Here is a 13367-nt window from a genome sequence, read left to right on the forward strand (position 1 = left end):
AAGGGGGGCCCACCTCCTATCTTTCGAAGTTTTCCCGCCTGTCCTCACATCAAAAAGGGGGTGAGGACTGAAAGGGGCCTTGTTCCCTATAACAGGAGAAGCTGGGGTCGCATTAGAAAGGCGGCAAGGCCTTTGTAGCTCTCCGCTACAGATGGCTCTTCCTGTGCAGGGGAAGGTGTGAACACCTCCACCCAGGAAAGGCATTGTTCTCCACCTCTGAGTGCGCAGGCACTTACCTCATGAGCTTAGGATGCTGTCTGGTGGTAGCAGGCTGGCTTAGGCCAGTCGGTTACCACACTAAGGGTTGGTAGGTTTTAGGAGACCCCGCTAAGGGGTCCTCTGTGTGCAATGTTTAATAAGTCTGGCACAGGGGCATAACATAGGCCCTCGCAGCCCCCACAGTGCGGGGGGCCCCCAAGGTCCATGGGGCCCCCACAGTACAATACAGACTGGCTTGCCTTTTTTAACGTGCAGTCAGTGTCACGGCACGCATCGGCTGGACACAGTCTCCGAGGCAGAGGAGCATTTAAATAATGATAATGGCCTGCCGTCCATGTACCGCAAAGGCTGGCTTTGTGCACGGGTGCCAGGCCATTATTAAAACGGGTCCTCAGAGACTGGGCTCACGCAGCCGCAGTGCAGCACATTCACATTTGGTGCGCCAACTGCGCACCATCACACAGTGGTCTGCAGGGTGGGGCACGGTGGGTCATGTGCATACTGTAAACTGCACGTGCAATGGCACCAGCCGTCTGTGCCTGCCTTGTGCCTCCATGGACTCTACAGAAGCAGCCTGCAAGCAATAGGTAAGCTATTAAATATGGAGATTGAGCTCTTTATCACTTTACGAACTGCATTCAGTAAATAAATAGAAACAAAACAGTAGTCAAAAACTGTTCAGCTGGAATTCAAACATTGACAGTGTGTCTGCGGGTCATTGATCACACTGGTTTCTAAAGCTGTGCATTCTCCGTCTTCCTTTCAACCACTTCTCAATGCAGGAGTATTTATTCATTTTTATAAACTATGTGCTCCTATCTTTTAAATTAAGTCTGCACCAAAGAAATAAAGTTACAGTGGTGTAATGCTAAATTAAACTACGCATGTGAGAATAATTGGTACGATCCAGCATAAAGCACTCGTCCTTGAAGCAAGAATGAAGTGCATGCGAAATTTAGCTGCTTCAGAAGGTCTTGCCCTTAGACATCAGCTAATTCATAGCCCTCATTTGCTTGTAGAAATATATGCCAAGCACCGCACCAATCATTAAGGACCAGAAACATATTAAGGGTTTTGGGGGACCCTGCTCGGAGCAGCTTTGAATTTATGATTCAGTTTCAGCTCTTTCATGCCCTCTTTGGTCCAAATTCTAAATGTGTTTACATCTAATATTGAGGTACTGTGATGGTATGTTTTCAATACTGTTACACAGCAGCAGCTCACTAATATTACTGCAAATAATCTCTGACGCCTGCCCATTTCTCATCTATGAGGTCCTAATGTGATCTAAAAGAAACTATTTTTTATGGCTTTTGCATGAAACATTCCATGAAAAATGTGTGTAATAGACTCTCATATATTACCCACGTTAAAAATATATTAAACGAAAACTGCATTTAAAATAATCAGTTTTTTCAATTATTCAAGGTCGTTAGGGCTAGACTCTCTGCAGAACAGAGCTAGCTGTATGGGGGTGGGGGAGCCTGAAAGCCTGGGGCCCTGGGCCAGAGCCCACTTTGTCCATGCTTTAAAATGTCTCTGTTAAGGACAGGGAAACCAGAGTGAACACCACAAATGCTCCTGTCATGGCTGACTCTGGTTATTCTGGCACGACCCATAGAAGGTCCATGATTTCACATGTGATACCAATGTAACCTTGGAACCAGATGCATGTTGGGGTTCTCCTGTTTCCTTTGATTTAAACCTATTCATTTTCTCTGTGCCATTTTTGGTCACACCTTGAATTGGCTTCCCCTGAGTGCCTACCCGGTGACCCATGACTTCTGCATGTTCTACTTTTATAACCATAGTGAGAAATACCACTTTAGCACTCAAAAGAGATTGCAAAAATTGTAATCTTGAAGAGAAATATTAGTACTCACCTACTGTGGATTTTTCTGACAGGAAGAAACTCAAAATAGACAATAAAGTAAGAGGAGATGATTCCGAAAACCGAAGTGTTAGCTCAATTGCTCACCTTCAGGCTTGAAGAGAAGAGTAACAAGCTATTTGACTACACTATTATGGTTTCAGAAAGAGGTTTTCAAAACTTACAATCATGATCTTGATCATGGCAAGACATGCCTTAATAATTGCATCCAAATTACTTTTTCCTCCTTAACGAATTTGATAACTATCTATCTCTTTATATCTATCTATCTCTTTTTATGTATATATGAGGTGAGCAAAATTAGAGTGTCGCTGGTGTTGAGGGTGCTGTATACAGGAGCTGCTTTACACTTAAATTTGAGAACTACCCAAAGATCTCTGCAAGTATATATATATATATATATATATATATATATATATATATATATATATATATATATATATATATATATATATATATATATATATATATATATATATGTATATATATATCAAAAACAATTGTTGAGATATACACACATAAGACATCAATAACAATCAAATCTTCTTAGTTCATTTCTTTTTGTTGTTATTTATTTTTTCTTAAGCAGTCAAAACCTCTCCTGTCTAAGGTGACCTGTTGTATTCCAATAAATCTGATTCCGCCAATTTCTGTCAGTGGGAATGTAGTGGTTCTGAACCACAGTGATTACCACAATGAGGCACGAAAACGAGTTGGAAGTCCTTACTAGAGTTTAAATAATGGAAATATTTTTTCAGCAATTTAGAATTCTTTTTGAGGAAGTACAAGTGCTAACTCTAGAAGATGAAAAAAATATTTTTTTATTTCCTTAAATAAATAGATGAATAGATGTATAGGTACGGTAAAAGAAAAAAGGTGTTAGGCTAACTGCTTGTGGAGAAGGAAGATATGTGCTCAATGGACTTCTGAAGCTAAGCAGGGTTGGGCCCGGTTAATACCTGGATGGGAGACTGCCTGGGAATACCAGCTGTTGTATGTGTGCAAATCGGAAATAATTTCCATTAGCATAAGCTGCAGCCATCTTGTTTGTGGCATCCATTTTGTTAGCTATGTAATTCTTCCGTCTTCACTGTTGCTTGCCTTTCTATTCTGCTTGTGTCATCAGCTTTAGTTAACTCCTTCTGTACGGAACCAAAGCAATGTATGTGCTAAGAAAAGGCCTGCAGCTGCTAAAATGCACCTGGCTAAAGATATAACTGTCAACTGTGTTTTGCAACTGTATGCAGTTCTGTTCCCCCTCCCACTTTGCTGACTAAGTGATTACCCATCTGTCCATGTCTGGCTGTAACTTTTCCTGTGTAGGCCTGTACCTTCTATTTGTAACTACATGCTTACTCTGCAACAAACTCTGTATATAAGCACCATGGTCTGTGTATTCCATGTACTACCTCAGGCAGCACTTGAGAGTGCTGTATGGACATAGTCCCACTCATGAGTGAATAATAAATTTGTTATTTGAATTCCAGCTTCAGTGCCAATCTCTATTTTGTTGGTCTATGGACCCGTGGACAGAGAAGGGGGACCCCTGCACTGGTGTGCTCATTAAAAAGCACATTTCCACAGTTTGGCGCCCGAATGTGGGTCCTCATCGGAGACGCAGCCATCCAAAGGAGTGGTCTTAACGGAAGAGTGGAATTTTGCTGAGGAGATGTCCTGCATTAGGAGACCCTTGTCTTTGCAGCCAAAGTGATTTTTCCGGTTTTCTCGATTTGACCCTCCAGGTGTTGGCCGGTCCCGACTGAGGTATCCTTTGGCATTATTTTTGCAGTGACCATTAGGTCGACCAAGAGAAAGGCAATTGAGGTTGAAGACTCTTGTTTGGTAAGGTCGCTGAAGCGGCACTCTTGTTTGCTTGGCCAAGATTCTGGTTTTGTTTGTTTGATTTATTTTTGGCAAAAATAAATTAAGGCAGGTAATGTGGAGATTTTTCTCTACTTTTGAATATTTTGAAAAGTAATGTTTTACAAAAACCTGGTAGCATGCCTGTTTCCAGCACACTCCGTAGGCTGTTTTGCTGTCTTGGTGGTATCAAAATGGATTTAGAAAGAAGTCAGCCGGCTCCCCCAGAGGGGACACATAATAGACATATGTTTATTAAATACGGTATTTCTTCCATAATGTATAGTACACTGGGGAACAAATATACAAAAAAGGATTCTGATTTACGATGGCCTGTGAATGGGTCATTTGACTTTAAAAAGATTCAATATGTAGAGCAGTGTTTATTCAAGAAAAAAAGTCGACAAGATATGTTTGATTGTGTGCGAATGTGGGAGAAAGAAATGCAAGAGAGAGTGAGGAAAGAAGAAGCTATAGCAGAAACAGAAGAGCGAAAAACAATATATCAAAAAGCATTGGAATAAAAAAATAAAGAGATGAAAGCAATAAAAGAAAAAGAGGAAAGGGAGCGGCGTTTAGAGGTAACTGTCCAGTACCCTATTAGGCGCCCCATTTATCCCATAAAGATGGGCGGCAGACTCACTCTACTTTGACTGTTGATGAAAAAGCCACTATTAGATCCACTGCTCGCAAAGAAGCTCATGGGACTACTTCTGCCCCAGACCTTGTAGTGATGATTCAGCAGTGGAAGGATTTAGAGCAGTTATATTTTGCAGAGAAGTTTACTTGGGAAGTAATACTTATGAACGTTTCTACAAATTCAGAGCCCACTGATATTAATTCTGATTATAAACAATTAAATGATGGAACTTTCCTTTTTTCAAATATCCCTGATTTAATTAGGCGCGTGGTTAAATTAAGACATGATACACTACGTTTAAAAGCGGAGCAAAAATCAGCTGGTAAAGTTACAACCGCACAAACAGTTCAGACCCCAGTGCACAACGAAGAAATTTCGGGGACAGATAATGACCCTAGTGATACTCTAGTTACTGTGAAACCGATGCGTGAAGCTGCACCTCTGTATGTTCCTCCGAAGGGTGCGGGAACAAATGACGATAAAACTTCAGATGATGCAAAGGGATATGTTGTCTATAATTGGGTCTATACTCCTTGGAGTAGAGCAGATGTTATGGCTCTTAAGGCTGCTTTGCCCGACCCGCGGAACAATCCGGCCACTTTCTATGAGGAAGTGGAAGGAGCCATTAGCTCCTGCACTATGACCTTGCCAGATAGCGATATGTTTTTTGGACTTATTTTGCCCCCTGATATGTGGAGAACAATTCGGAAAATAGATGATAATGTAGCATATGGTGATACTTGGGTACATTTAGGAGAAATAGATGCAGCTAGAGAGCCTGCGCAGAAACCACAACAGGCGATATTCGAGCTTCCCAAAGCTATTATAACTAAGTTAAACTCTCATACCCCCTAAGAAAATAGATTGGACTACGTTAGCGTCTTGTAAACAGAAAGCGGATGAGTCAGTTTCTGATTTCTTTACACGATATGAAGAGACATTCCATGACTTTAGTGGGCAGTCCTTGACAGTTGACACAGGTAAGCATCTGTTAGTCGACAAAATTGTCGCCAACATGTTGCCAGAAATAGCTAGTCGCCTAAAGGCCAGCGAGAGTTCTTGGACTAAGTCTTCCCCAGTCTCCCTTTTGACTATGGCCCAGTATTAGGAGTGTCAGGAATTGGAAGCAAAAGGCAAAGAGGATAAAAAGGTTAAGGATTTAAAAGTTATGTTGGCTCAAGTATATGGTCCACCATTCAGAGGTGGTAGTAGAGGCGGACGTGCAGTATATACACCTGGTGTACCCCATTTCTCTCGATCAACTTTGTCTTCTGATCAGTGTGCTTATTGTAAAGAGCTTGGACATTGGCGTTCTGAGTGCCCCCTTTTGCGAGGTCAGCAGTATTGACGGGGTAGAGGAAGTATGAGAGGACGCCCAGGGAATTCAGGACAAAGTGGAGGAATAGGAACTCGTCCCAGGTTTGAGGCAGTTGAACATGGACCAAATTATTCTAATACCTTTGACAGACTAAATCAATATCAAATGCCTGATTATTCAGCCACTGGTCTTATGGATTCTGATTATGCATAGGAATGCCTAGGATGGGGTAGGGAACCGGTTGAAGTCCCAGTAGATCAGAAAGGTCCTTATGTTGATGCAAATGTCTTGGGCTCTATTGATGGGTTTCTGGTTGAAACAGGAGCTACTCGTAGTGCTCTGTCTAAAATAATTGGTTCCTAGGGCTCCCCTGTCTGGCGCAATGATAACATCGATAGGATTCAATGGGACACCTACATCTAGCCCACTGTCACAGCCACTTGCATTTAGTCTTGATAAATTCACTGCAGCATGTCCATTTTTCGTCTCCCCTACCACGCCGTATAACATTGTGGGTATCGATATGCTCAAACATTTTCGTGCTACAATACGTTGGTCTCCAGAAAGTGTGGGTGTTATCCTAAATTATAACTATCCAGTGGTTGAAAGGTCTTGTCTCATTAAAGACGATATCGCTTTGGCATCGTTACCTAATACTTTATGGGCTACATCAGATACCGATGTGGGACAAATGGTTATTCCACCAGTGCATATTAAAGTGAAGGAAGGTGCATCATTGCCTCGATTGCCCCAATATAAAATATCTCAGGAAGGCGAGGAAGCATTGATGCACATTGTGCAGGATTTGATCAAGGTGGGGGTTGTGGAGGAAGTCACTCATAAACATTTGTAATAGCCCTATCCTTCCTATTTTGAAAAGAGACACTGATACTAAGATTTACAGATTCATTATTGATTTACGAGAGGTTAAAAAAATGGTAGTGCCTCAATACCCGGTAGTCTCGGACATCACAACACTTCTTACTATGGTTCCTCCTACTGCCACTACATTTAGTGTCATAGATTTGAAAAATGCATTTTTCTCAATACCTATTCACCCTGACAGCCGTTATTTGTTCGGCTTCACTTTGAATAATAGATCATTCAGATTCTGTAGAGCTCCACAGGGGTAAACAGAGAGACCTAGCATTTATAGTCAGGCATTGAAAAGGCAGCTTGAGGATTCCTTTCCTGTGCCAAAAGGGGTGGCTCTTATTCAATATGTCGATGACATCTTGCTGGCTGCCAATACCCCTGACCAGTGTAAAGAAGGTACGCTGTCATTATTGTTATTCCTTGCCTCTCATCATCACAAAGTCTCTCAGAAGAAATTGCAATTGTGTAGACAGCAGGTTACATATTTAGGTCACCTCCTGTCTAAGGAGGGATGTGCACTTACACTAGACCGCATTCAGACCATTTTAGATACTCCTGTGCCCCACACTCAAAAGGATGTTTGTGCATTGATTGGCCTTACTTCCTTTTGTAGACAGTGGATCCCTAGCTTCTTCAACATTATTAAACCCCTGTTGGCCCTTTTGACTAAAGACACCCCGATGCCTCTCCCATGGCCTACTGAATGCCAGAATGCTTTTCAACAGCTACGTCAAGCTCTTTGTTCTGCACCTGTATTAGGAACTCCAGACTACACTAAGATTTTCACACTCTATGTACACGAGAGGGAAGGTTGTGCCCTCTCGGTTTTAACACAAATACACGGTGATAAGCAACATCCTTGTGCATATTTCTCAGCTGTCCTTGATCCAGTTGCCCGCGAGCCGCCTGGTTTTCGAGCGGTAGCGGCAGCAGCTGTGTCCATACGTCAGAGTGAGGGAATAGTCTTGTCACATAGATTGTTTGTGTTAGTACCTCATTCAGTCGATGCCTTACTAAATCAAACAAAGACACAGCACCTGACTAGTGCCCGCTTGACAGGATATTAATTGACACTTTTGGCCCCTCATATCACATTGAAAAGATGTTTGACTCTGAATCCTGCTACATTATTGCCACTTCCAGCTACCCAGTCTCAGTCACAAGAGCTACATGATTGTATATCCCTTACTGAAGAACACACAAAGGGTTGTGTTGACCTACAAGATACACCTCTTTCTAGTGTTGATGGGGAATTGAGGGTTGATGGATTCTGCCTGAAATTTCCTGATGACACTACATCTGCTGCTTATGCAATTACAACACTTCAGGCAGTAGTTGAGACAGCTCGTATCCCACAGAAGTCAGCTCAAGCAGCCGAATTGATAGCACTGACAAAAGCATGTGAGCTTAGTACAGAGTTGCTTGTTAACATTTACACTGCTAGCCAATACGCCTTCGGCGTGGCTCATAGCTTTGGGCAACTTTGGAAAGAAAGAGGCTTTCTTACTTCACATGGGACACAAATAGTGCATGGGGAATTAGTACATAATCTCCTTACTGCCTTGACCTATCCTAAGAAAGTGGCGATTGTTAAATGTAGCGCATACAAGAAAGTGGCCCATAAAATAGGAGCAGGCAATGCCTTTGCATTACACAGCTCGGGAGACCGCAATGCAGCGAAGTACCACATCTATGTATGTAGTTAAATCACAGACTGAACGTTGGCATGATGCCAGGCAAGAGGTGCTGGACATGCACAATCTGCCTCTGTTGATAAATTAGACCAATGGTCTACAGAGGGAGCATTGGATGATGAGGGCTGTTGGAGGAATAAAGAAATGACAAAATGGAAGTTACCCACAGCCTATTTACACCCTATGATTCACATGGCACATGGGCCGGCACATGTTGGAGCATCCTCAATAGCAAAGCAACTCATGCAAGTTTGGGATCATCCAGATATTGTCGGTACGGCTAAGAAAATAGTCCATTCCTGTCTGATCTGTCTCCAGTATAATCCTGGAAAGGGAACACTAACTCTAACAGGAGGATTTGCAATACCTACTGCACATTTTGAGGTCTTGCAAATGGATTACATCCAGCTTGAGCACTGTAACAACCTGAAGTATGTCTTGGTAGTGGTTTGTGCCTTTACTAAATGGGTGGAGCCATACGCTACGAAAGATAATACAGCTCTTACGACAGCAAAGGTGCTCCTAAAGGAGTTTTTGCCCCGATTCGGCCATTGTCGAATTTTGTGGAGTGACAACGGACCCCATTTTATTGGGCAAGTTGTTGAGTATCTCATAAAAGGATTGGGAATTAAGCAGAAGTTTCATGCTGCTTTTCACCCACAATCAGCAGGACTAGTGGAACGTTACAACTTCACGCTGAAATTAAAATTGGCCAAGATACAGGCTTCCACATCTTTGAAATGGCCTGATGCATTGCCCTTAGCATTGCTATCCATTAGATCGATACCACATACACGATCTGGCCTCACACCATATGAGGTGGTTTTTGGAAGGCCAATGAATATTTGGGGGGGTTCCCAAGCCACGCCCTATACATGATGTGCCCTATGTATTGATGAATGACTATTTGTATTAACTGTTGACTGACAGTTTGTCTTCTATTTATCAACAGGTTGGGGAGACTCTTCCAGACAGGTCGCAAGGTGAGGGCCACTGATTGCGCCCTGGTGACTATGTGGTCGTAAAGTCCTTCCAGAGAGCCAGCTCCCTAGCACCGAGGTGGCGAGGACCGGAGCAGGTACTACTGGCTACCAGGACTGCAGTTCGAGTGACGAACAGGAAGAACTGGGTCCACGCGACACACTGTCAAAGTGTTGCAAGACCTAGTGAGTCCAGCTGCGTTGGCAGATCACCGTGATATCCTGGTCACCGAGAAGGGACAAGCTATTTCACCTGAAGGATCTGAGGAGGTCTATCCAGACCACACGATTCCTGGTACATCTCGATATCTGCTGCGACCTAGGAAGAAAGACACTTCATTGCTGAAAGACTGTTTGAGCCACTGTCCTGGGTAGTTAAAGACTGACTTCAAAGGGGGGTAGTCTTTTAGTGACTATTCGTCTCAATGTTAGTGAAGAAATCAACGCCTGCCCAGGACCTTAGGGCACCATCTGTTGTGTTGTTTGTCGATGAAATGAATATGCCTAAGGAGAAGAAACCAACTGCTGCAAGAGTTTGTAGCAAAAGAACAAAAATTGCTACTGGACTTACTTTGACTGCTGTTATTGTTGCCATGATAACATGGATTGTAGAGGAAGTAGCCCCTGTCCGAAATCTACTGGCTACTACTCCTGTCCCTATTGAACACCACTACTTTACTCTTCCTTATCATGAGCAGAAGCACAGAATGTCTTACCTCAATAACACTTTCATTCAGATGTTGCACCATACACACAATGCTAAGAACGTTACCAACTGCTGGGTATGTGGAATGATGCCAGCTCATCAGGAAAAGGGAGGAACGCCTTTCATTCCCTTGCTGTTTTCACATAACGGCTCCTGCAGAGCCTGGTTTGCATTGTTGTGGGCTTCTGAAGTTGCTAATATTACTTATGCTGATGTAGGAGGACTAAATGCTCAGTTGAATAAAGTTTGTTACCCTGATGAGAAAGGAGATCCACGAGCTAAGGGAACTGTATGGGAAATGGAGGAGTATCGTTGAGGGAATTCCTCTGCGTGCTATGTTTTCGCTAGCACTCGATCAACCAAGGGAAATGGGCCTCCAGTTATTGCTGTTACTAGAGCTCCAGCGGATCTCTGTGTGAGCAGTATTGGCAAAATCCCCGTGGAAAAAAAGTGACTGTATTTTAGTGTTAAATATTATTGGAATGTACAATAGCAGTTTTTTGTCCTCACACAACACCTATTTCATTTGCAGAAGCAAAGGTTATTATCATCCACCTATTGGTTGGTCTGGCATCTGCTATGTGTCCTTTTTGCTTCCACCTGTGTTTTTGGCACCTGCATCCTACCATAAAGACTGTAAACTGTATAATGACATTTCCAAAAATAGATTCAAGAGAACGATAAACAATGATGAGGTGGATCAAACTGATACTGCACTACAGCAGTATATTGACTTTAATTTGGGACTATTCTTCTTTGTTGGTGCTGCCTTAAACAACAAAGATAAGGTGCTTGACACGTGTTGTAGAGGCTGTGACCAATTAGACAGCAATGGCGCTTGGAAACCTCACAGAAGAACTACAAATTGCGAGAATTGTGACGCTCCAAAATAGGATGGTCCTTGATGTCATCCTGGCTGACCGAGGTGGAGCATGTCACAACATCGGGAGTAGCTGCTGTATTTAGATCCCTGACCACGCCTCTTCTGTTCTTGATGCAATTTCCAAGAAGCACAAAATAGCTACTGAAATCCACCAGGATTCAGGGACATGGACTTTGACTGGATGGCTATGGAACATGTTTACTGTATGGGGCTGGAAAATTCTGTCAGCCCTATGTATAATTTTTGCGATTCTGTTCACTTGTTGCCTATGTATTCAATCTGGCCCAATGCTTTGTTTAGAATGTGTTTCTACTTGTACCTCATGTATACCGACAAAACAAAATGTTAAGAATATAAATGCCCGATTAGCAAGTGATCAATAAATTTGTGAATTAATGCAAACTGATGTTAGTGATATTTTTCGTATTCCTTCAAAAACATAGGAAGATGTCTTCAGCTGATGCTAAAAGGGTTGTCTGTGGAAATCGGAAATAATTTCCATTAGCATAAGCTGAAGCCATCTTGTTTGTGGCATCCATTTTGTTAGCTATATAATTTGTCCGTCTTCACTGTTGCTTGCCTTTCTATTCTGCTTGTGTCATCAGCTTTAGTTAACTCCTTCTGTACTGAGCCAAAGCAACGTATGTGCTAAGAAGAGGCCTGTAACTGCTAGAATGCACCTGGCTAAAGATATAACTGTCAACTGTGTTTTGCAACTGTAAGCAGTTCTGTTCCCCTTCCCACTTTGCTGACTAAGAGATTACCCATCTGCCCATGTCTGGCTGTAACTATTCCTGTGTAGGCCTGTACCTTCTATTTGTAACTACATGCTTACTCTGCAACAAACTCTGTATATAAGCACCATGGTCTCCGTATTCCATGTACTACCTCAGGCAGCACTTGAGAGTGCTGTATGGACATAGTACAGACTGCGGTTATGTTTTGACTGCTTAAGAAAAAATAAATAACAACAGAAAGAAATGAACTAAGAAGATGTGATTTTTATTGATGTCTTGTGTGTATATCTCAGTGATGGTTTTTGATATACTAATATAAAGAATACTGGTGCGGACCAGTATTTGAGATACGTGAAGTGCTGGGCAATTTTCCTGTTATCCACAGTGTGTTTTGTAACTTAACAGGAGCAAGCCGCTGTAGGTGGCACTTCTAGTGTAAAAATGGCTAAACATTTTGACAAACGAGAGGTATTAGCATAAGATCTATTTTCAGTAGTTCTTACAAAAGGAGAGGGGGCTACTAAGGGATCTAAAAGTTTGAAATAATTATTTATAAAATTAGAAAGAGTACAAAAGAAAGAATCCACCAAATGGTGGGATGCTATGACTCTAAGGAAATATTTAGATGCTGATAGAACACCGAGAGGTTTGAGGATCAATATTTTTCCTGCTGTCAAAGACTTAGATGAACAGAAGGCAGAAAGATGGGAGGAAAGATTGAAGACAACATCTAAAGAGCTAATGTTAATGCTTATAGAGTTTGCTGATGGTCAGAGAAAAACTTTATTGATAGAAATAGAAGAGATAAAAAAAGAGATAGAAGAACTAAATTGTCCAAACAACACAGTTAAAAATTATGAGATATTGGAAAAAGTTATAGACACTTATTAAGTGGAACTGCAAGAGAAAAAGAGGATTACATTTTCAAGAGACGAAAGAGACTATAAATATGGTAGAGTATATACATATGCAAGGAAATTTGATGGAGCATTACAGAATGAAGATAAGAACTCCAGTGCCAGGGAGAGAAATATCACCTTAAGTGAGACATCTAGTACTGGTCATAGCAGCAGGGAATCTGATTTGGAACGTACAAATACAATAGATCAAGGAGCAGGAACTAAGTCTTGGTCTTTTTTAAGGGAACTACGAAGAATGCGGAAATTACAATTTCAAACAGGAGGGAGAGAAAGGGAACAGGAAAAGAGAGAGGTAGAGGCAGCAAAGGAGGGGCACAAGATCCTTCTGCAGGAAACAAAAGCAGAGATGGGGTAAAGACCAGGCTACAGCTACAGAGGGACGCAGAAATTAGGAAGTAGAGAATTTGATTGTTAATTTGTCTACTAGAGTGTTAATGACAGATGAGACTAATGTTTTGAATAGGGGATTGAGTTTCGCACCAACACACAGATGGGATGATCTAAATGCCAATATTGATGTTAATCGTTTTGTATGGAAAATGAAGTTAAAATGTTTTGGGGGGAACAAACCAGATTGTGAAGAAGCTCTTAAGATTGAAAAAGATTTAAGTCATGTATCTATTAAGGAATTAATGGATATTGG

This window comes from Triturus cristatus, chromosome 4_2 (genome assembly GCF_964204655.1).
Source record: "Triturus cristatus chromosome 4_2, aTriCri1.1, whole genome shotgun sequence".
NCBI lineage: Eukaryota > Metazoa > Chordata > Amphibia > Caudata > Salamandridae > Triturus > Triturus cristatus.